Here is a 25,602-nt window from a genome sequence, read left to right as displayed (position 1 = left end):
TTCTCCAGCTGCTAACCCCCAGGTTTATTTCACTCGCGGTTCTCAGCGCCGGGACACCCCCGTTGGGGGTGGCCGCGCGCTTAATAAATGTCAGTATAAATAAATAAATAAATAATACTGCAGGGTTCTGAACTACCTGTACCGTTTGGCAGCTACCGAGATAGAGAACATTGCCATAATCGAGGCGAGAGGTTAGGAGTGCCTGGACTACCGTGCGTTGGGTTGAGGCAGGGAGCATCCAAATGATCTTACGAAGCCACCTCAAGATCGTAAAACAGATGGCAGCAACACTCGCCACCTGTTGTCTCATAGAGAGACTATCATCAATAATGATGCCCAGATTACGGACATGGGTGACAGGTAGGGGAAAGGAACCCATTTCCTGAGGTCAATGGTGAGGGCCCGATAGGTCCTTGTGCTTGCCCAGGATAAGGACCTCAATCTTATCCCCATTTAACTTCAAAAAGTTAAGGCGCATCCACTCTGTCACTTGCCGTAGGCCGCACTGAAGGGCAGATGCCGTGGCGTCTTTAGTGGTGGAAAGCGAGAAGACAATCTGCGTATCATCCTCATACGAATATAGGGAAAGACCCGCCTCTTCCACAATCTCTGCCTGAGGTCTGACATAGATGTTGAAGAGCAGGGGGCTTAAAATGGATCCCTGAGGGACTCCATGTGCTGACACGCAGATCTTAGATGATGCCTTAGCAGAAAAGACTTGAAAAGTGCGACCCTCAAGGAATGAAGCAAACCAGGATAGGGCAGTGCAGTCCAGCCCATGAGACCTAAGGGCGTTAAGCAAGATGTTATGAGACACAGTGTCGAATGCGGCACTCAAATCTTATAGAATGAGTGCCGTAGTTTCCCCTTGATCTGAATGCTGGCACAGTTTCTCAGTAACCCCAAGCAGAGCGGTTTCAGTTAAAAAGTTGGCTCTGAACCCGGATTGTGAATAATGAAGAAAGCCAACTTTATCCATGTGTTGTGTCAGTTGAGTATTGATATGTTTCTCCAAAATTTTGGAGAAAGACGGAAGCAGAGATATAGGTCTAAAGTTAGATAGTACAGAAGGATCTTCTCCAGCCTTTTTCAACAAAGGGATGACCATGGCTCGCTTCCACTCGGGGGGTACCAAGGCCTCCCGCATAGAGGCGTTAAGAAGATCGATAAGGACGCCTTTAGATGTGGCAGAGAGCTGACATAGAATGTTAATAGGCAAAGGATCAAGAGGAGACCCAGATTTAATACTGTTTAAACAATTTTGGAAAGACGCCTCTTCAAATGTGTGCCAGGAAGAAATCTTGGCTATCTGGTCACAATTACGTTGATATGTAGGGTCAAATGCAGAAGCCATACTACACAAGGAAGGGGAAGGAGCATAGAGTCACTTGTAAATAAGTTCAAACTTCTGAATAAATAAGTCAGCAATGTTGTTACATTTATTTTCATCAAGTACAGGAGGAGGAGGGATGGTATCAGAGCCAGCTAATGTCTTCACTACCGAAAATAGAGCCCGAGGACGATTTGATGCCTTAGTTATTGTGTTGCAAAAAAACACACAAACGCCTAGACCACTCTTTTTTTAAAAATAACAAAAACAATTAATGAAGGTCAAGAATACTCTTTATTGAATTCTGACCTGATAGTTATATGTTATACCTTTGACTTCTTTTTTACTTTCAAAGTTTTATTTACATATATATTCATTAGCAATGATAGGACAAACTGTACATAATTTACAATACTATACAAACCAATTCATAAACAGAACATTGTCACAATATATCTACACAAACTCAAAAAAACATCATCACAACAAAAAACACAATTAATTGATGTGTACTTGATCTCAATAAATGAGAGACAAAATCAAAAGGAGGAAAAGAAAGGCAGGAAGGAAGGAGAGCATAAGGACTGGAGTCAAATTAATGATACTCTTTCATGATGTTAAAGCTAACAAATAGTTCTTGTAAGTAAATTATTCCTTCAAATGTGCCTCCAAGTATGCCTGTGCCTCCAAATATGCCGACGCGTTTCGATTACAGGAAACCAGTTCCTGGAATCTCATCAGGGCCTTTTTTCTTTTGTCAGATTTTGGCGGTGGACTGTGAAAGATTGTCTTATTGTACTCGGAAATTTTTCTTTCTTTCTTTGAACCCCAATGTTTTAGAAGTGTAAGGAGCGGGGGGCTTTGTATCCGATGTTGGCAGATTCCCTTCTGATTCTTCGCGTTATATGTGGAGTTTACTCAACACATGTACACTTTCAAACACTCCATGTCGTGAAACTACAGAGCTGATCATCTAGTGTGATTTAAACAGCGTTTTTCTGCCAAACACGATCGAGTACTGTTTCTCGAGTAACTCTGGATGTAACACACGTCCCGGTTGATCTCAACAAAAGATGTTTGTGTGTTTTTTGCAATTATAAATGGTCCAGCCTTGTCCACGTCCAATAAGGACCTAACTCCTTTGGGTTATTAGTTATTGTGTTAGCAACATAAAAAATGTGTGCCTCTTTACACGCTGAATGATAACTTTTAAGAGTTATCTTTCAGCGTGCATAGTTCACTGACCCACGTAGAACCTTTTTGACCGGTGAGGTGGGGCACCATGAAGCCGCATACATCTACGCAGAGCCCTATGCCATTCCCCACAGGCCTCCAAAATCATTAATTCATAACGAAACCTGACAACTCCGTGCACTGTCAACCCCCCACCCCCCTAACTGTACAGGGCAAACCCCTCCAGCATGCAGGGATCGTCCCTGGACTCTGCATAACTGCTATTAAATTTTTCGTAGTCTTCAAAACAAGGCGGTTTTGTTTCTCAACAACAAACTTTATTGATATCAACAGAGGGATACAACGAAACCTTTTAACACTATTTTGTTTGCCTTCTCTCATTTCACAGTTCCCGAGTGCCCTCACTGATCTCATGAGGCCCTGACTCTCATATTACGGGTTGAAAAACATGATGTATTTTGTAAAAAAAACAGATAACAGTGTCTAGAGGTTTGCCATCAGTGATGGGGCCAACTTTGTGGTATTACCTACCTAGACAGCTATGGCTCACATACTTACCTTATGAATGAGCCTTTTTATAGTCACATCAACCTGGGTACTTTACCTAGGGGTACTGTGTGAACGACAGAGTAAACGAATGGATATAGAACTACACTGGCCAAATCTAATCATTGATCTTATACCTATTTATGCATGTCTGTCACTATGCTGAGAAAAATCATTTTAATTATTCACATCACTGTTACTATACATGCACTTATGTCAACATATAGCGATAATACTCACGCTAAGGGTAATGCGCAACAGGCCCTCCAATGGATGACCCGGACAACCTATCATGACAAGATATTAACCATACTTTACTTTTGTCCTTCATGTTCTCTCTTTTCAGAAACGCTACTCCCTTCTACAAACTTGGTGGCACTGGTTAGTTCAGGCCACCACTGATACTAAAGTTGACCTTCCTTTGGTCCTGAAGAGGCACTTTGGATCTCCTTCTGAGGCCACACACAGCGCGAAACATGTTGATCGTTATATATGTCCATTAGGGACATATACCCAGCTACAGAGGGGCATAATATCCCCTAGAGCAGCACTACACTCTTTGTTTGAACAATAACAGAGGGATCACCCTAATAAATAGTACCCACTCTCCCTCCACTCATTTTTTAACACACCACTTTAGACTTCACTGTCACTTACACCCATGCACCCAAACTGCTTCTAATTGAAAGATCTCGGGTAAAGAGACCCTTTGGGGGACCCGTAGGTCACTGCAGCGCCGGCCCGACGAGGAGCAATGCCCCAATGATGAAGCATGACATCCTTCGGGGTGTGAGTGGGCATTATAACAAGGACACACTGTTCCTGAGTAGCGCACGAAAAAAAGTTTCTTCCTCTTCCATCCTCTACAAGGAACAGTAACTCTCTTTGTGTACTAGTTAATTTTCAGGAGCAAGGGTCACTGGACCTAATAATCAGCTCCTATTGTCCCCCTCTCTATAAATAGGATAAGGCAAGAAATGCCAACTTTCCAGAAGTGGGCTTTTGAAAATTGTAATTTAAAATCAGACTTTACCATAAGCTAGGAATCTTCAGTACAATTCCAGACACACAATACATGAACTGCTTACCAGTTGCCATTTGGAAATTACACTAATAAAATATAATAAGGTAACTCCAAATTATCCTGTGGCAGAGGTAGGCCTTTACGAATTTAGGAGTTTTTCACAACTAGGACAAATGAATACTTAAAAGTACTTGTGCTAATTTTTAAAAACATAGCACCCCACCCTCTGGGCTGTCCTGGGCCTACCAGAGGCGTGACTTATGTACATTAAAAAGAACATTTTGCACCTGGCAATTGCTTAATATTGTCAGGTCAAAATGGCAGTGTAAAAACTGCATACATGGGCTGCAATGGCAGGCCTGAGACCTGTTTAAAGTGCTGCTCAAGTGGGTGGTACAATGAGTGCTGCAGACCCACTGGTAGCATTAAATTATCAGGCATGTACAGGCATCAACATGTAAAGCTACTTTTCTAGGGCTTAACACATCAATTAAATATGCCAATTGGGTATGAGCCAACCTAACATGTTTTAAGGAGAGAGCACAAGAACTTTAGCACTGATTAGAAGTGGTAAAGTGTGCAGATTTCTAAGGGTGACAAAACCAAAGTTAGCAAAAACAGAAGGTCTGAAGGCAACACGTTAGGGGTAAACTATGCCAAGGATGCCAAGCCTCACAGATGCATTCCCAGGTTTACTAGTGCTAGTAAATCTAGGAATGCACTAAAACCATAGGTGTACATGTAGGAACAGACACTCTCTACCCAGGTGCCTTTCAAGGGTAGAGTAACACAAGGCAGTGACTTCTACTGTCTTGTGTTACTCCAGATTTACTATGCCATTCATAGCCATGCTAGGTGGCTCTGTTTGGCATAGTAAATTTAGTGTAAGGGCCTGAGTGGCCTTTGTATCACCTTACATGACACAAGGGAAATGCAAACCCTAACTAAATCTGTTTCTAAGTATTTTTAAGGATTGATGCTATTCAGTTGTACAGATTAAAAGAACACAGCAGAAGGGCTGACCGTGGACTTGCACATCTTGATACTGGGCCAGAAAGCCCCTCTCCCCATAGCCTTGTCAAGGTCACTGTAGTTAAGAGGGGTTTGCTGGTTCCTGTCTTCCCTGCTGGATTGAATACCCTTCAAAACAGCTCACATGTATTCTCTTTTGATCTCAACTTCTGCTTGGACTTGTGCTCGCTGCTGTACACCAGGGCATGTAGGTGCACTGGATATAAAAGACAGAAAATTGAGCACATTACCTGTATAGATCACTATCCTCTCCAGTGTCCAGTCAGTCAGTGTTGACAGCACAGTCAATAGAGTGTGGGAAACTGTGAAGGACACAGTGCACTAGATCAGCCAAATTCAAGCTGATACACTGTGCAGAGTCCACAGCTCAGCTTTCCACCTGCAGCCTCTAACTCCACCTTTTTACAATCATCACAGGATGAGGTCAGCAAATCTCAATGACCCCTGCCCACCATGTGGCTGCTGATCTTCACAAGTACACTCCTTTGCACAATGTGATGACGGTGTATGTCAGAACGGTCCTTGTAGCAACCGACAATCATTTCCACCTGTTTCATCTGCACCGTATGTGGTCCTTATGATCTTGTGAAAACAGAGAGATCCTCTGTGTTGTTGGGATCTCGTAGACAGGAGGCCAGCTAGCTGGCCCTTGGAGAGTCCTTAGGTACCCAGGCCATGACACTTGGCACTACCCAACATAAGGGGACGATGGACGGAGCGCAGAAACTTTTCAGACACTCACCCCCAGTCTCAGATCTGGGTTGAATCCATCTTCATTCTTTAGCTCACTTTGCCACCCCAGTTCAGACCCAACTATAAGCAAATCAGTCTGTGCCTCATGGGAACAGTGCAGACCGAACTGCCAAGCCCGGTCTTCCCTGTACTGTAAAAAAGCATCCTGGGACCAGTTTCGGGGTAGCACCCCTCATCAGCCAGGCTAGCTTGAATTCAGTGGCACTAGCCAGCAATGTTCAAGTAAAATCCACCAAGTGATGGTCCCCTTCCTGGAGCACAACACACTCCAGGTACCCCAAGTCTGCTGATAATCCAGTTGCAGTCCCTTATGCTCTAATAATTCCTCTTGTTGATGTCTCAGCTTAGTATGGTTCCAAATCCAAAAGTGTTACTACTTTTGGAAGCCAGAGCCCCAGTTGTTTTACCCACAATGGTGGTTGAAGACATGTTCAGTACAAAAGGCCACCTTTGAGATGTGCAGGCCCTCTCTAAATGTTGTCCTGCCTGGCATCCTACCCCGGGAGGTTTGTTTACTATCTTCAGTGGGCCCAAGACCCTGCTGCTTAGAATGCAGGTGCCAATTCCACCCCCACGTAATCATCCCAGAAAGACCCCTCTGGGCCAGAGGTCTGCAATTTCCCTTGAGCTACTAGTTTATGGCCTTCTATCAGGAATACACAGATACAGCTGTCCTCCCAGCACCCAGATGTGAATTGGAGACAGGCAGACAGCCACATAGAGCCACAAGCATCGAAATGCCCACTTTCCCAGAGTGAAATTGTTACATACGTAATGTTGGATTCACTCACACTACCGGAGAGGATTTACCATTACAAACTCATCGATATCAAACACTATACCGCTACTATTCTGTATGTGGGAAATACTGCTCAATAGCCTTTCCCTACATTCCCCCATGTTAATCCAATGCGAGAAGCAGGCCCCATCGCACCGAACACACCATCCGGTGTCAGTCACAACCCTTTGCATATAATGGGCACATGCCTTTCCACTCTCCAACACTGTCTGAGAGCATGGTCCTCATCCCCCATCTTGAGGAGTGTCAGGGCTGAAGCATCTAAATTGGATTCCCTTGGCCTCTATTACTGTGGCGCTCACACACACCATGCATATACCACTTGGTCTATATACTCCAACACATTTATTATAACCATGGAATGTTAGCCCAATGGACGGGGCAAACACATGCAAGCAGAACTTTACACAAGCAGCCTCTAGTCTACTGATTGAACTAAAAGGATATGGTTACACTACTGTTACCTAAAACATAAGTAAAAAGTCAGGATACAGACAATCCTGTCCCAACGCCAGGTAAAGCTTGCATGGTAACATCTGGGAACCAAAGAGTATACCATTATTTCTCGCTCATACCCATAGTTTGCCCTATTGTTTGTAGATTCCTTGAGATCTGGAAGATTAGAGGCTCTTCAGCTCTTAGACTGGCTCGACCCATTCACTGGAGTATGCATTCCGTGGTACATATCTCTAGGGTCAGGTTAGCACAGATGTCTGAGATGTTCTCCACCACCTCCCATAATAGTTAATGCCACTCCGAAGTCTGAGGCCAACACCATTTTAGATTCCCAAAGGGTGTGAGGGTAGTTTCAGTATCTAGTGCCATGCAAAGGGTAAGGATCAATGTTCCACTAATGTCTGGAGCCCACAAACATTTGAAAAAACATACAGCCATTTGTAATTTAAAGAGAAAGAAAAAACCCATTTATTTATAACATTGGTATAAGCCACATGTTTCTAACAATATAAAGAACCAATGGCGGACCTCATATCCTGCCCCTCATCCCACATTGAGCAAAGTATGGTCCAGTGCACAACAATTCCTGTACCTGCCGTTGATTGGTATCACTACTTTGCAGATAGAAACTGTTAATTAGGAACCAGGAAGAAATTTTACTCTTCAATGAAACTCAAATCAATGTAATCTTTAGAAAACAGATTCAATCCTTTATTTTCTTCATGTTTTTCTCCTCTGACATCAACATACAAACATGAAAATTGTTCAATCAACATGTTTCGTTCAAGAAAAAATTATTTTTTTCCGAACTTCCTCAGGGCTCATCAATGTCTTGGTATCTGCAACTAATTTTGATGCTTTCGTGTAAAAGTGCGTTCAATGGGGAATGCGCTCCCAACAAGTCCGCCTGACTGCTTGCACAGTTTTGTACAGGTTACATGACATTTAATGTAACATAGTGCTTTTGTTTTGGTTCTTCAATCAAATATATAAAAAAATCTTATCACATTTATTGCTTCCTTGTCCCCATTGGTTTTCTTCCCCTTCCTATCTTTCCCACTTCCATGCAAAATGTTTTGTGCTTATTCCTTTTTCTAATAGTCAACTAAATAAAACCTGTTGAGACATTGTTGTATGAAGCGATACCAAAGTGGATGATGGACAGAGACATTGTTGTATGTTACATACTATCTTACCCAGGTCTCACCTGGTTTTATGGGTATCCTCCTGTAGTTCTTTTCTAGATCTGATTATACGTCCGTGGCTCACAACCAGTTAAATGAATGCCAAAGAAGCTTGCAGTAGCAGCTGCTATGGGCAGTAGTGGTGAGGCTGGGGGGCTTTGGCAGGAGAGGGATTAAAAAGAAAAGAAATTTGCATTTACCTGCTGTCCCCCGCTTCTCCTCCGTCCTCTTTGGTCGACTCAGGATGTAGGAAGCAAACTCCCCTAAGCCAATCACGACACTGCTGTCATGGCAGCAGCATCGTGACTGGTCTGAGCGCCGTGGCTCGGAGCTCAGACAGGCAGTGAGAGTCTGTGCATGTTCTCCACCTGGCTGTGCAACACAGGAGAACATGCTAAGTGCGCGTGTCTGTTTGACCGGCTCAAGACAGCCGGCCAAAAACGTGTGCACACTTAGAAAGTTCTCACTACTCCTCCCCCTGCCTTTTGGGAAGCCCCGCCACACATTTTGAGAACCAATAGTGAAAAATAAAATGATAATAACATGGTATTATTATCATTTTATTTTTTCTGTGGAGCGACGCTCCTCCACCTTAGCGGAGGCGTCTCCACTGGAAGCGTGTTCCGGCTGCCCCCATACTTAAGTGAAAAATTCATAGTCATAGGAAAAGGGCCAACAAGAATTTAAGAGAGCAAAGAAACAGAACCGCATTTTGAAATATGCAAAGAAAATGTAAAGACATCCCAATATGTGGCAAAAGCATTGTTCTATGTTTTTCAATGCATTCCATACATACGTGTGTAAGTGTGCATTATTGTTGTTTGATTTGGTACACTCGCTACATGAACAGTCCGTGGGTATTCCAGCCAGCGATTAGTGACTGGCAGGATTTATCACATCGTGGCTCTTTAATATCTAGAATAAATCCATTCTCAAACGTGCATCGCTTTGTGAACCTTCTTTAGACATTACATTTCGCAACGCTTGGGGATTCATTTTATCGACCACTAACTTTTTATTTTTTCGGTACACTGCGATCCTTGCTGATATACCTTGCATTCCAGTTGTCATTGGAGGATTATTTATGCCACCTCCACTGCAGCGTCCGACCTTTCCGCAAGTCCAGACATTGGAATTTACTATGGGCCAATTCTATGTCAGGACCGGAGGCTCCGATTATGCTTTCTCATTTCTGTACTAGGAAATGCTCAGCAGCCAATCAGAAAACAGTAAATAAAAACACTACTACAATACCCATGAACACTCTGGGTATCACCAGACAAACCATGGAGTAACCACTATATAATGTCCCATAGAGAATACCATATCCTCTTTCTTTGCTGCTCCGCAGCCAGTTAAGTGCTTTTGCCTCATTACTGCATTGCTATTGCTTTACTGTATAATATTACTGATTGTGGCTTGTGTTGTGCCTTGTAGTTACTTTAAGGTGCTGCCTGTGATTGCGCTTTGCTCGCGCATTACCGCTGCGGTGTTTCTGGCAGGCCGATGTTTTCGTTTTTGTGTATTTGCACTCCTCGCATTGTTTTCACGTTGCTGTTCGGTTTCCTTTTGTTCCGCTTCGTTGCGGGGAGTTGTGCTCACCTCCCCGGTTCGGGCGCTTTGTGCGCGTCTGTTCTAGTGGAGCGGGAGTTTTGGGGGCTGAGAGGCTACACGCGCTGCTCGAGTAGTCCTCTCTTTTTTTTGCTGCAGGCGGCCGTTACCGCGCATGCACGGCGACCATTTTGTTTATCTCCGCTCTGACATGGAGGATTAACACCGGAGCAGCGTTTCAACAGCTCTTTGCCTACAGCCTGAATTTTTCAGTCCCCATTTACGCCCAAATTACAAAAATTATTCTTTTGGGCTGTATAATTTGCATAGGTATTGCCTAGAGTGGCCTGTTTTGAGCAAGCCCTCCCTCCACTCTTTATTTATTTAATTACAGCCAGGTTACTGACGGTTTTTTATTGGCTTGCTTTAGGGGTTTTGCCCCTCCCCCCTTATATTTGCCTTCGGCAATACACTTTCCTTCCTCTGGTGGGCATTATTTGTTACACTTGGTGTAATTATGGAGGAATATTATGAGGAAGATAATTATTATTACGATGATGAAGTCTCTGGCTCCATGGAGCAGGATTTAGTTGAGGCCCTGGACCAAGGTGTTCAGCATTCCGTTAATAAGGCGCTGGTTCACGCTATTGAGCCCTTGAAGCGCCATTTCCATTTCTCCAACTATGCCTTGCAGCAAGGCTGGTTGCCTTCCTCTTCAGGGCGTTCATCGAAATCTCCCAAAAATCCGCACAAGTCTGACTTTGTTAAACTGGCCAAGGCGCTTTCTACTGAACATCCTTCTGGTAAATCGTCCAAAGAGGCTCTGGCCTCTCAAGCTCTCCGAATGGACGATGGTGACACTTTTTCTTCCTCGTCATCTGATCAGGATGTTCCTCCTCCTTCTAAGAAAGCTCGTAAGGAGCATTTTGTTGATGCGCTGTCGCACCCCCAACTTCTTACGTTCGATCCTGCTGATATCGTGCATCCTAACTCCTCCTCTTGGCTTCCATCCCCGGAAGTGGCGGAGTATGTCCAAACGCATATTCGTCAGCCTTTTGAAAAGGTTGTGCGGATCCGTCTTCGGTCGGAATGTCTGAACCCTGATTTGGCAGACAAGTTGGCTGACACTCCTGAGGTGGGCCCAACAATGGTGACATATATTAAGAAAAATGCCACGGATCCTAAAAAGGGTATTGACAGGGCATGGCGCTCATGTGAGGATAAATTGTTGGATCTATTGGGTCCTCTCACAAAGATTTTAGACTTAGGCTTTCGGGCCAAAGAGTCTTCATCTGTCGTTGATCCTGACGAATTGATTGGGTGGTCCCAGAGGGCCATTTGTCAGTTAGGGAATGCCAATTGTGCGTTGTCATGTGAGCGTCGTCTCTCTATTTTGTTGAAATTGGACCCCAAATTGGCTGAATTGTCAGCGTCTGAGTCTAGCCCTTTGGCTCAGGGCTTGTTATTTAGTCAGCCATTCCTTAAGGAGTTGACAAAATTTGTGGCTACCTTTAGTGGGCTCGATAAGGCTTAATCTTCTCTTCGTTGGGCTTTTTGCCCAGTTTTTGGAAGGGCCAGACTATACAGGGGCCGTGGGTCTAACCAAAATACCCAGCGTGGATATCAGTCCTAGCGAAGAGGCGGTCAGGATTCCAGTTACAACAGTAATAAATCATCCTTGTACCCCTCCCGCAAAGGGAGAGGTCAATTAAAAAAAGGACGGTGGTATCCAAGGAGGACAACACAATTCCTCGAATTCAGGTGAGCTTGATCCCAGCCTCAGAAGTCGTGTTGGGGGCCGGATTCAATATTTTCTTCCAAATTGGTGTCTGATCTCAAGCGATGCATGGGTGTTAGAGACTGTCCTAGTTACAAGATAGAATTCTACAGTTGTCTGCATCAGCCCCATCCCCTTTTGCCCCTAGTTATTTCCCTCCAGGATCAAGAGGTAATGTCTGCAGAAATCGAGTCTCTTCTGTCCAAAGGGGCCATAGTTCGGACTTCTCGTAATCTTTCTGGTCCAGAAAAAAGGGGGTGCGTCCAGGTTGTTTCTCATTTTCGAGGACTTCAACGGAGGGGTAGTTTACCCCCCCTTCAAGATGGAGGACATCCATCTTCTGAGAGATCTTCTTCGGGAAGGGGATTGAATGGTCTGTCTCGATCTGAAAGATGCATACTTGTCGATTCCCATTTACGGTCCTCATCGTCGATTCCTGCAGTTCCAGTGGCAGGGGACTTGGTTCGAGTACAAAGTTCTCCCTTTTGGCCTCTCGTCAGCACCTTGGTGCTTCACAAAACTTCTAAGGCCTGTTGTAGAATCTCTACAAGCCCGGGGTGTTCGTCTGATAATATATCTGGACGACATTCTCATTTTGGTGCATTGCCCTCACCTGTTGATGACTCATTTGGAATGGTCAACAGATCTTTTACAGTCACTAGTGTTTCTGATGAATCCTCAGAAGTCTGTTTTCAGTCCCTCTCAGTCGATAGAGTTCCTGTGTTTCCTCATCAATTCCCTCTCTTGCCAACTCCTCTTGCCCAATCAGAAGATCAGATCCATCAAGAGGGAATTGAGGTTGGTTTTGTCCAAACAGAGTGTATCATTGAGGTCTGTAGCTCGGATTGTCAGTCTGTTGGCTTCCTCGATTCAGGCGATCTTCTCGGGTCCTCTTCATTACCGGGCACTTCAGCGTCTAAAAATCCGCCATCTCCAGAAAGGCCTCTACTATTCAGATCAGATTCCTCTGTCGGAGGACGCGAGGTGGGAGATGTTATGGTGGTTGGAGCACATGGAGTCTTGGAATGGGCGAGCCCTGTTCGGAGCGTCCCGGAAGTGGTGATAGAATACGACGCCAGTCTGTGGGGATGGGGAGCTGTTATATTCCATTGAGATGCTGTCTGGAATGACTCATCTCTGTGATGTGGTGGAGATTCTGGGGTGATGTTATCTCTGTGGCATCATTGACAGTTGGTCCAGCTGTGTCTGGCAAGAAGCTGTTTGGGATCTTTCATCGATTAGAATAAATATAATTGAAGATATCGTTCTCCTGTTTCCATGCCTTATTAATCACAACAGGAGCCCATTGCGGTCAAATGTCGACGGGAGGCCGGTGGTCTCAGGAGGAATTGTCTCTCCACATAAATTGCCTGGAGCTTCTGGTAGGGTCTTTTGCGATTCGTTGTCTGTCTCTGCGCCTGATGAACTGTTGCATACTCCTCCGAATGGCCAATGTGTCAGCGGTTCGGTATGTCAAAAAATTAGTGGGGACAAAGTCCAAGATTTTGGCAGAAATCTCCAAGGATTTTTGGCACTTTTGTCTTCAGAGGAAGATGACAGTTATTGCAGAATATCTCCCGGGCCGCAACAATCTGATTGCAGAGTGGAACTCTCGTCTTCTCCGGGATTTCAGCGATTGGAGGCTTCATCCTCGAGTATTCCAGTCTCTTTCCCAGTTTTGGGGTCAATGTCAGATCGATCTGTTCGCCTCTCGCCTCAACACAGAACTTCCCCTGTTTTTTAGTTGGCGCACAGATCCGGACGCCCTAGCCACGGATGCCTTTCTCCAGGTCTGGCCGTCTCTCCTGTGTTATGCCTTTCCCCCGTTTGTGATGATTCCCAGGGTCTTTGCTCGCACGAAGCATTGTCAGTCAGAGCTGATTTTGATCACTCCTCTGTGGAGGGCTCAGGCTTAGTTCCCAGTTCTTCTGGAAATTAGTTGTGCGGTGCCGCTCCTTCTTCCCAGTGGAGTAGTGTGGCTCACTGGTTAGAGGCGGCAGGCCTGAGAGCAGAAGTCAGCCTGGGACCAGGGTTCAATTCCCGACGCGGCAGGGTCGTGGACTTTGGTCAGCGGACTTGATAATTCTCGCTTCGGTGCTTACTCTAATCAGGGGTTCCACTCGGCAACTCTGGGCATTAGCTTGCCTAATCTCCACAACGGCCCCACCAATTCCGGGGATGCCTGGCTCCACCTTGGGGACTCCCAGCAAGGGACCATCCCACAAGGAAAGCCAGGACGGGTTCCCCAGAGTTATACAGCGCCGGGACGCCCTGTTGCTGGGGCAGCTGTGCGCTTTACAAGTATACTACATTTACATTTACATTTCCCCAGAGATGGAATCTGTTGCTGGACCCTCTCAACAACCCGCATGCCCGAATAGAGTCGGGTCAACTCCTCCTAGTGGCATGGCACGTTGTGGGGATCGCTGGCAAATCCCAGGCCTTTAGCGAGACGCTACCAGATTTATCAGCGAGGCTTGGTCTCCCAACACACACAAACGTTATGCGGCAGCTTGGAAACAATGGTGTAGTTGGTGTAATCAAGGGGAGGTGGATCCCGCTTCAGCAAATGTCTCTTTAATTGTGAATTTTATGGCATCTATTGGTTTGTCAGGTCTAGCTTATAGGACTGTTAATAATTTTCGTTCTGCCATTTCTGGGGGACATATTACTATCTATGGCAAACCTGCTTGTGAGCATCTTTTGATTTCTAAGTTACTCAAGGGTATTCGGCTGGTAAAACCGCCTTGTCCGAAATATGTTGGTTTATGGGATGTTTCCATTGTTTTGCGATTTCTGGAGGCTTGGCCGTCCAATACTTCTATATCCCGCAAATAAGCTCTCAGCAAAACTGACTATGTTATTGTGTCTAGTTTTGTGCAAACGCGATTCAGATGTTCGTGCTCTGGATCTTGCTGGTCGTAGTTTTTCACCTGAAGGTGTTACTTTTGCTATCTCCAGACGCACTAAGTGTAATACGTCTTTGGTTATGTACCCATCTTTTCCTAATAATCCAAAGGTTTGTGTGGTTCAATGTATTAAGGATTATGAGGTGAGTACTGCTCCTTTTCGACAAAATCAGCATGGTCAATTGTTAATTGCTCTGCAGAAGCCTTTTCGTCCTGTGACCCCAGCTACGTTAGCGAGATGGGTAAGATGGCTCATGCATGAAGCAGGTATTGATGTTTCCAAATTTGGTGCACATTCTGCACGTGGGGCTAAGGCTTCCAAAGCTTTTTCTATGGGGGTGAGTTTACTTGACATTATGAAGGCCGCTTATTGGTCGTCTGATTCTATGTTTAAGACTTTCTATCATAAACCAATTATAGATATTGCATCTGTTGTGGTGGCACAGCTTTAAACAAGCATAATCAGAGCCTCCGGTCCTGACACAGAATTCAAAATTTGCGAACATGTGTGACAAGAATTTTTAATTCTATTAAGGACACGGAGGCGAGGATTATCACACCCATGTTTCTGCATTTCAAATGTGTTGACATTGTTGTCATTTCTTGCAACTGCATATTGGGTATTGTTTATATCTACTCCTTGTTCCCCCCCCTCCATTTTTACTGCATCTTCCTACAGTGGAGGAATGGTATATTACGGCTCTATGTCTTTTTTAGGTTCTGATCCCAAATGAAGTTTCCGGTCCAGCCATGTTGGCCTCTATGATGGCTGTCTACAGTTCCAGTGTTGTTCTACAGATGCAAGCATTGTGTCTTCCATCCCAGTGGACAGCTGTTTATCACAGTTTTTTTCTTTCTTCCACGCTGTTTGTGTTGACTGAACATTTTCTTCAATTGAACGGTTTTAAGTTACCAAAGAAAGAAGATATTTTATTCTCTATGGGCCATTATATAGTGGTTACTCTATGGTTTGTCAGATGATACCCAGAGTGTTCATGGGTATTGTAGTAGTGTTTTTCTTTACTGTTTTCTGATTGGCTGCTGAGCATTTCCTAGTAAAGAAATGAGAAAGCATAATCCTCACCTCCTTGTCCTTAATAGAATTGAAAATTCTTGTCACGTATGTTCGCAAATTTTGAATTGTAAGGTATTTTGGGATGTGCCTCTTGGTGTGCACTGAGCTGTGTCATTTGATTGGATCATACTCACTTTGCCAAGTCTCTTGTTGAGTGCGCCTTTCTATCGGCTCAAGTGTCCAGCCTTTTAGCCAAGCCTCGCTTTCACCCATTTTCTCCGTGTCACTCAAATGTCATCTTAATTCAGTGGTTTTGTTTATTTGATAATCATCTGGTTGCCATAGACGCTAATGGTTACAGTCCTAACTGCAAATCTGTCTTATTATTTGGAAGTGTTGGTCGCGCAGCTCAACAGACTTTTGACAGTTTACTGCATGTACCCGCACCATCTGGAGATGGTCAGTGGAATGTTTATCTCAAGGCTTTTGCAAGGCTGGGCAAACAATTCTCGGAGGAGCCTAACATTATTCTTGAATACAATAGCTTCTGCAAGCGTAAACAAAAACCAGAGAATGTGGAGGAATATATGTCAGCCCTTAGAAGGCCAGCTACAACGTATGAATTTGGTCCCAACCTTGACACATGGATTTGTGACCAGTTTGTGTTTAACTGTTAGGCGAGGAATGGTTAGACTTTTGAGTTGCAGGAATCCAACCTTGCAGGAGGTTGTTGACTTAGCCAAGAGCATTGAGAGGTCGCTGATTTACTCCAAAATGCTTCATCCAAAACCTGGTGTCAACGTAGTAGTGCCCAATGATGAGTGTTCTGAATCTGTGTGTGCCGTTAACATGAAAGGAAACCCATTTAGAAACACTGGCAAGAAGATTATTGGCTCTTGCTACAGATGTGGGTCAAAACCTCACCTCTGTAATTTCCTTGGCTGTCCCGCTGTGGGCACGAGATGTTTGTTGCGTAAATAATTTGGTCATGTTCTAAGTGTGGGTAGGAGGGTTAAACAACCTGTGAAGATTAGGAGTGTGGACATGGACATGGATGTAGAGGTGAGTGCGGAATCGTTAAACAGTGTTGTTCTAACATTAGAGTGTACTGATCAATCCATGCGTATTTAAGGCCATACATGTATTGTCAGAAACAAGTGAATTATACCAATACTATAAATATAGAGTTCTTTTTCTTTCTCTTTTAATTACAAATGACTGTATATGTTTTTAAATGTCTGTATGCTCCAGACAATAGTGGAACATTGTAGGAGTCATTGCTTAGGCAGTAAACTTATTTGCAATTCATGGCAGCAGTGGTGAAGTATGTGGTAGCACTGTATAATATTGTTCCCATACTGACCGAACTTATTGGGAGGAATTTGTGCAGATGCCAGTTTTTCTACTGCTGCCTTTTTTGTAATAAAAGGGTCAGATACCAGCTTGGGAGCAGCCTCTTTTGTTCAAACCCCTGACTTGTCTAGGCAAAACCCCTCAGGGAGCCTCGGGTGAAAGGAAGGGCAAGCCAAAGTAAGATCAGCTGCAGATCAGCAGAGCGGGAGGCTCTGGAAAATTGGTGGGTTTGGATTCAGCAGGAGACAATGAGCAGGGTCAATCCGTGCCTTAGGGTGAGTGGGGTAGAACGTCTGTGGTATGAAAGCCGAGTAGCGCTTAAAAGCCATTTCAGTACGTCTCTTGTTGTAGGGCTCCTGCTAATAAAGTAAGACTGTGTATTTGGTCAACATAAACATCAATGTATAGAGACCCAACCCACAAATACCATGAGGAAATGTTGACACAGTTCCTAGCTAGCTCAGAGTGCCCCGTCTAAACTCCTACATATACCAGGGTAACTGACGGGTTTCGCAAACTCAAACATAAGTACGTGGATTCCCAAGGAATTGTGGAACAGATTCACCCATTCACTGTCACACAACGTTTCCAAGATAATATGCAAGAAAGCCAAGTAGCGCTTAAAAGCCATTTCAGGCCACCTCTTGTTGTAGAGCTCCTGCTAATAAAGTAGGACTGTGTATTTGGTCAACATAAACATCAATGTATAGAGACCCAACCCACAAATACCATGAGGAAATGTTGACACAGTTCCTAGCTAGCTCAGAGTGCCCCGTCTAAACTCCTACATATACCAGGGTAACTGACGGGTTTCGCAAACTCGAACATAAGTACGTGGATTTCCAAGGAATTGTGGAAACAGATTCACCCATTCACTGTCACACGTTTCCAAGATCAGATGCAAGAAAGATGCAAGAATGTCTTCTAGAACATTTATTGGAATAGTCTTATTCTTGCATAAAAACCATGAGCTGCGATTATGACGCAAACCAGACAGAGCATGGTAACCAGCATTACAAATATGGTAAAAAAGATAAACAGTTCTAACATGGTTTTGTGACTGCTAGTAGACTCCTATGCATAGGTACTCCACTCTTTTGAGGGCGATGAAATGCTAAAACACCATTTAGATGAAGGCAAAACTGCAGCACTCCTCCTATTTGGTCTCAGCTACACTTTTGATACGGTGTCCCATCATATCCTGCTGAGAGCCCTACAGTCACTGGGCCTGGATGAAACAACCCTGGAATGGTTTCGCTCCGTTCTCAATGACCGGACATTCCAGGTCTCATCTACAATGGCCAGGTCCAACTCCCACGCCTTACCCTATGGAGTCCCACAAGGCTCGGTGTTGAGTCCACTGTTATTTAATATATGTCCACCCCCTAATGCAGGTGGTCGAAAGTGCGGGAATATCTCTTTTCCTATGCTGATGACACACAGATTGTGCTTTCCCTCTCTTCATCACAAGGACACAAGCCCTCAGACCTTAACTTGGGATTGGACAATGTTGCCTTCTGGATGCAGAACAATCTGCACAAATGTAATAGATATAAGACTGAAGTTATGAGCTTAGGCAAAAGACATGCTCTTTGGCGGCCTCAGCACTTGACCCCTGAATTGAGAGCTCTGCCCACGCCTGTGAATAGAGCTAGGAATCTTGGATTCATTGTAGATTCATTGTGGATGAATCTCTATCAATAAAACAACAAGCAGCTAAGGTTTCATTTACCTGCTTTGCAGTCCTGAAATGGTTAAAAGCGATTTTATGGCTGATTCCCCTCCCAGTACAAAGAACTGTGATCCAGGTTCTTGTAATTTCAAGACTGGATTACGGTAACACCCTGTATAGCTGATAAAATGACCATTCAGAGGCTGTACGTGGTGCAAAACGCAGCAGTAAGGCTTCATAAGTCTGCCTCTTTCTCAGGGATTCTACAAGACTTACACTGGCTAACATGTCGAATCGGGTTAAGTTCAAAGGTCTATGCTAGCGTGTTTAAAATAAAAAAAGGATCGGCCCATAAATACTTGATATATCTGGTTCAGCTTTACCATCGTACCCGCCCCTTGCGTTCCGCTCAACAGATCCGGTTTGTGGTTCCTAAAATCAGATTGGCCCATATGAGAAGCCAGTCTTTTTCCTATCTTGGGCCGACTTTATGGAATTCCCTGCCACCCTTCCTGAGAGATGAGACCTCTCTTCTCGCTTTCCGTAAGGGTTTAAAGTTTTAATCAAATTCTTTGTGTTTTCCCTCTTTCTCTCCCTACCCTTGCCCAGCGCCGGGAAACCCCGTGGGGTAGCTGTGCTCCCTACAAATTCTGAAATAATAATAGTAATATCTACCTACACTGCTAAGAGCATAGTGGTAGCACCCTCTTTCCAGATCTAAAAACAAACCCGAGTCCCCATACCTGGGTATGATGTATCAGAATACCAGGAAGCCAGTCTGGGATAGTACAGGCTTCCGGTCCTCTAAAGGGTAGAGGTCAGATTCAGGATCAGAATCAGCTGAGCTGATCTCGGGCATTGTGTGCCACATTCCAGGACAAACCCAGCAGAAGTGCTCCTCTATCCCATATGACTCAGAGTCAGTCTTTATAATACAAGCACCATTTGTGTCACACTGTCAGAGGTACAAGCTTGATGCTGTGATGTGTCTACACATGTGAAGCTGTGTACTCAGCTGAAGACAGAGTGTTCAACTAGATGACCTTATTATTAACAAGAAACAAACAACATGTACTGCGATTTCTCAGCACCTTATCGTACAAATGAAAGCCTTGTAAAAGGGTTAGCAACAGAAAAGAAATGCTTTTTTAAAAACGTGCATTTAAAAATGGAGACTCCAACATGCCCCAGTTTGCTTTACCCTACACTCTATTCCTGGCAACAGAGATTGACTGGCTCTGCTCCAATTTTATTTAACTCACATCCACGATTCCCTTCAGCTTCATTTTTATTGCACACTGATTCAGAACCTTGTGATTTCAGCCAATCTGTGACTAGTGGCGTCACCCCTTGTGGTTCCAGGACCCTACGATAAGTGGGCACATCTTCTAGCCCGAAGCTCTTCACCAGTTGGGTGATTCTTTAGCACTCCGGCTAGTCCCAATTAGCTTCTAAAGGTCAAGATCCCTGTTCTTCTTCCTCAGTTCCTTCCTTTTTTTTTAACCCAAAATCACAATTTGCTCGGATATATTCTGCAGTCAGCCTAAAGATTGAGCAAAGGGGAGTAAAGAGTATTAATGAAAGAGGCCAATTGACCATTCCCAGGCTTAAGTTAGATTCCTGACACTGGTGGACTAAACAAACCAAATGCTAAGAACTGTGCAGCCAGGCCATCAACTGCCAGGACTTTGGATTATAGTGCGGAAGCTGGCTTCTGTCATCCGGTAGACGAAGTTCTGAGAACCAGTATTACCAGATCCAGGCTAAAACTTACTTCAAACTTCATTGCGCATGTTTCCATCTTCATTCTGCACAGGGCACTGGGGATCAGCAGGACTGGAGTGAAGGAGGGAAGTAAGGGCCAGATGTATCAAGCAAATTCGCATTCGCAAAGGCCGAAATGCACAGAATTTCGGCCTTTGCGAATGCGAATTTGCTAAATGGAATGTATGAAGTAAAATCTGGTGCAAAATAAGGAATCGCAAAATTTGCGATTCCTTATTTTGCAATTGCATTTAAGGAATCGCAAATTTTGCGATTCCTTAAATGCAATGTATGTAGCAAAAGAAATTTGCAAAATGCCCTTAAGGAATTGCAAATTACCACCAACTTCTAGTTGGTGATAAGTTGCGAATTCCTTGAAAAATGCACATTTTTGCATTTTTCAAAGTGCCGTGTGACGCACATACATGCCCTTAGGCATGTATGTGCGCCACATGTGCACCCATGCATATTTCAGGGGTGCAACAGGGTGTCCTTTGGACACCCCTGCACCCTTGAAATTATTCTCAATTTGCGCTTAGCTTTCCAGCATGGTACCAAGAGTACCATGATGGAAAAATCTAAAGACAAACACCTGCCCAGAGGGGCGTGCCTCAGGCGTATCTACGATTTTGGGTGTTTTGTATTAGGGACAGACCCCGAGGCTCAAGGAGTAGCTTAAGTGGTACGGGTGCATCGAACACCCAGAGTAATTGTCGACTATTGTTAAGGGGATCGTGAGGTACCGTCGATCTCCCGCTGGACCGAGATAGGGGGAACGAGTGTGTGAGTGTGTGAGTAACTGAAGCTGGTCGTGGGTTGCTGAGTGTTTGTAACCTATCAGTTGAGGTGATTGTCCGGTCGTTTCGTGGACAGACAGTTGCCAGTTCGGTGACAATTACGCGACTGTGGACGTACAGTCAGACTGTGGACGTACAGTCAGCGAAGTGATTGCTTTGTCGTAAGTGATCATTTTGTGTGTGAATGGGACGTATGCGTGAGTGAGAGTTGAATTGTAAAGGAGGGGAACTGCTGCGAAGCCGAGGCAAGTGACGTCAGAAGGTGCCGCGCTGGGATTGAGCGGTTGGTGTGAAGCCGCGCTGGGATAGGTATTCAGCAAATAGAGGAGCGCTGCGAAAAAAAGAGAAGTTGGTTTCATCATGAAATGTTTCAAAGTGTTACGAGAAATGTTCAAAAGAGAAACGAGATTAGAACCCCGGGAGGGAGAAGAGGCTCCGCCCGAGGATATGGCTACGAACGTACGGTTGCATACTATGTTGTGGCTTGAGAATTGGGCTAAGATGACTGATGGAAATAAAGAGTTGACTTTCCCCAGATACGAAACTTTCAGATTGGAGGTGTTATATCAGTTGAATTCGATTATCGCTTCTTTGCGTCCGTTGCCTAGACCAACACAGTTCGAGGCATTGAATGCGTGGATTAGGGCAGCACACGAGAGAAACAGGGATAGGAGACAGAAAAGAGTGAAACGGTCAGTCAGAGCATTTCAGGATGCAAGGTGGGATGCACTGGCGAAAAGATGGAGAGTACAGACTATTGAGGGAGACAGGTTGTATCCACTGTTGGTAAAGACAGGGGACGGCCAGAAAAGGAATGATAAAGATGATGACAGTGACACGGATGATAGGTTGTTAGAAAGGATGTTATTAGAGAGACCACCTCCATACAATCCAGAGTCTGAAGGGCCCCAATAGAAGGAGTTGGAGAACAGCAAGTTCCACCTAGAATGGAAGTAGTGGGAAAGCTCTCAACAGGAGAGATGCAGAACGTAGGAAGCATTGGCCCACAGAGGTTGCCGGATGCCCTTAAGGTACCGGTTACCACTGGTCCTATAGTGTCAGTGTACAACCCCGAGCCGGTGAGAAATGTAACTCCACCACAGTTGAGAATGGAAGAGAGCATCAGTGATGTAAGGAATAGTGTAGTAGGTGGGTTGAGCCAAATGCCTAGGCCTGTGGAATCGAGCACTCCGTTGCCGGCTACTGCAGATTCGTCTAGAGGTTTGATGGATCTGAGGGGGCCGAGGCCAAAATCTCTTGGAGAGCTGAGGTCCGATTTAAGGACATGGGGGACTATCGAAGGGGCTCAAAGCGAGGGGCCAAAAAAGGATTGGGATCATGGGAGCGCGGAGAACAGGATGAGTTTTAGGGAAACCCCTGAAGATAATAGGTGCAGAGAACAGGACAGTGCTTGCAGGGAATTGAGTGGTATAACTAGCAGAAATACTCTGTCAGCGGGCATACGAGCGAAAAAGCTGGACGTAATGAGACTCTAAGCAGAAGTAGGCAAGATAGTAGAGGAAAATATACCTTTAGAGAGAGTGGAGCTCTATGAGCCTGACAAGTTGCTGTTTATAGCGAAGGATGTGACCCGCAAAGCGAGGTTGACACATGAGAAACTAACTGAATTGTCAAATAAATATGAGGTGGACCTGTCCAGGACAAAAATGTTGCAGGGAAATCATAGGTTGCAATACACTGATCAAGACCTAGAAGAGAAGAGGGTAATTGGCTTAAAGACTCACATTAAGGAGCTGATCATAGGAATAGGAGCCTAGAGCAGGCTCGACAAATGGGAAGAAAGGTGGTCGAAGAAAAAGAGTGTCAGAAGGAGTGTGGTAGAGACACCCAATCCAGGAGGGGGAATACCAGGAGTTGGGACATATCCTTTACGGGAAGTGACCAGTGGAGGATACGTGCATGTACCTTGGAGTCGGGGAGAGAATTGGCAGCATTCACAAACGATTTTCCTAAGTTGAGAGAGAACCCAGTTGAGTGGTACAAGCAATTTGAGAGGTTTGTTAAGATATCTATGGTATTGTGGATTGACTTGAACACCTTATTCGATATTGTAGTTCCAGGAAATTTGTGGGTGGCATGCAAGGTTGCGATTGAGTGGCCTACTGCTGAACCAGACTGAGATGTTGTCACAAACGGGCCGTCGCCCTTGGTCATGAGGAAGTATGAACAGGCGATCACTTGGTTAAAGTCTAAGGTATCCCCACAGGATGTTGACTGGGAGAAGATAGATCAGACGGTTCAGGAACCAAAGGAGACAGTGCATGAATATCACGAAAGACTGTTGCAAGTCTTTAAGCAGTACAGTGGGTTGGATGTAATGGATCCGAAGGACATTGGACAGTTTGTTTCCAAGTTTGTCCTGGGATTGAGACCTGACATCTGCCTTATGATCCAGCAGTATTTGATTTGTTGGCAGAACAAGCCGCTGGATGAAATTTTGAGGTATGCCAGGTACTGTAGTGATGAAATAGACTCGAAAAACAAAATGTATAAGGACAAGCTGATGCTGGTCCAGATGCTGGTGGCTGATAAAGGTCAGGTGCAGTCTGGAGGAGGTACGCTGGGAAGGAAACAGAATGGTCAGAACAAGATAAAGGGAAATGTAGAGGATTCAAAGCCGAGAGTAGATCTAGCTACGTTAAAAAAGACTACTGCCTGCCACCAGTGACATCAGATTGGACACTGGCGACGCGAGTGTCCCTTGAATCCTGCAAATCAGGTTGAGCAGGAGGAAGAAGTAGAACAGGTACAGGTGCCACAGGTGACAACAACTGTGTCAAAGCCCAAAAACTGTGAAAGGGGGGACTTTGGTTCTGCGAGTACAGCTTCCCCAGCCACTGAGGATCCCGTCAGGGACTCGGACATACCAGCAGATGCCACTTTTTAATGAGAGTGGTGATTGTTACTTAGACTCGTTGGCATGACGTTGCCTGAGAGGGGAGGAAGACTGCACTCTTGGGGCAGTCTTGGAGGTAGACCAGAGGGGACCATTTGTGGAAGCGGATGTTGATGGTTACCCCACCACCTTTCTGGTTGACACTGATGCTACTGGTTCTACTGTGAAATCTGCAGTAGTCCCCAACCTACCCCTCTCGGGACAGACAATCCTAGTTGTAGGTGTTGCAAATCGGAAGATGACGAATCCTTTGACAGAACCGAATCCTGTGAAAATAGGTTAATTTCGTGACAAACACCAGTTTGTGGTGTGCGACTCGAGTCCTGTGTGTTTACTAGGGAGGGATCTCCTGGGTAAACTTAATTGCACCATCTATTGTACCCCCAAAGGAGTAGAATTGCAAACGAATGATGATGACGCTACCTTTAAGGTCGCGAATCAGCATGTTTGCATAGAGATGTATCCTGTTTTGACGGTGGAGGAGCTTCCACTAGATTTGAGAGATTCAGTCTCACAGGAAGTGTGGGACTTTACTGGAGAGGACATAGGACGGATTAAAGGAGTTGAACCAGTTAAGATTCAGGTCAAGCAGAATACTGAATTCCCAAGACCGCCTCAGTATAATCTGACTCCAGAAACGATTGCAGGGATAAAACCTGTAATTGAGTCTATGATCAAGCAAGGGATCCTGAAGGAAGTAATGGGCAGTCCATGTAACTCGCCTATTATGGGATTGCAGAAACTGAGCGGGAAGTTCAGAATTGTGCAGGACCACCTGCGCCGGGTAAACAACATAGTAGTTCCATGTTGTCCAGTGGTACCGAATCCATCTGTGATATTGTTTCAGATTACGTGACAAGCTGAGTGGTTTACAGTAATTGATCTGTGTCAGGCCTTCTTCTCAATTACCCAGCATGAAGAGAGCCAATTTATTTTTGCTTTTAAGCTGGAAAACCGTGTTTTTACATGGTGTCATATCCCTCAGGGTACACAGAGAGTCCATCGATCTTTAATCAGATCTTGAAAAAGAATCTTGAGAGTCTTGTACAGCCACAGAATTCGGTACTCGTACAGTACATTGACGACGTCCTTGTTGCGTCAGAGACTGTTGGTGCGTGCAGGATTGATACCATTGCCTTATTGAATCATTTGGCAGAGAATGGACACAAGGTGTCGCCAAATAAGCTACAGTATTGCTTGAATGTGGTGCAGTATTTGGGTCACCGAATTTAGAAAGGCAATAGGAAGGTGTCACCTGACAGGATAGAGGCGATCATGGGTATGATGGTGCCTTCTACTCAAAGAGAGGTCAGAATGTTCTTGGGGATGGTTGGCTACTGTCGCCAATGTATTGCAAATTTTTCATTGAAGGCAAAGCCTTTGCAGAGACTGACGCACAAGGATGTGAGTGATCTGTACCATGGGACAACAAATGTATGATGACTTTCCTTGAGTTGCGAGAGGATCTTTGTTGTGCTCTGTGCTCTGGCACTGGGAATGCCTGAATACAATAAGCTTTTTTACTATTT

The sequence above is a fragment of the Lissotriton helveticus genome, chromosome 5_1 (assembly GCF_964261635.1).
Source record: "Lissotriton helveticus chromosome 5_1, aLisHel1.1, whole genome shotgun sequence".
In the NCBI taxonomy this organism is placed as follows: Eukaryota; Metazoa; Chordata; class Amphibia; order Caudata; family Salamandridae; genus Lissotriton; species Lissotriton helveticus.
This window is presented reverse-complemented; position numbering follows the sequence as displayed.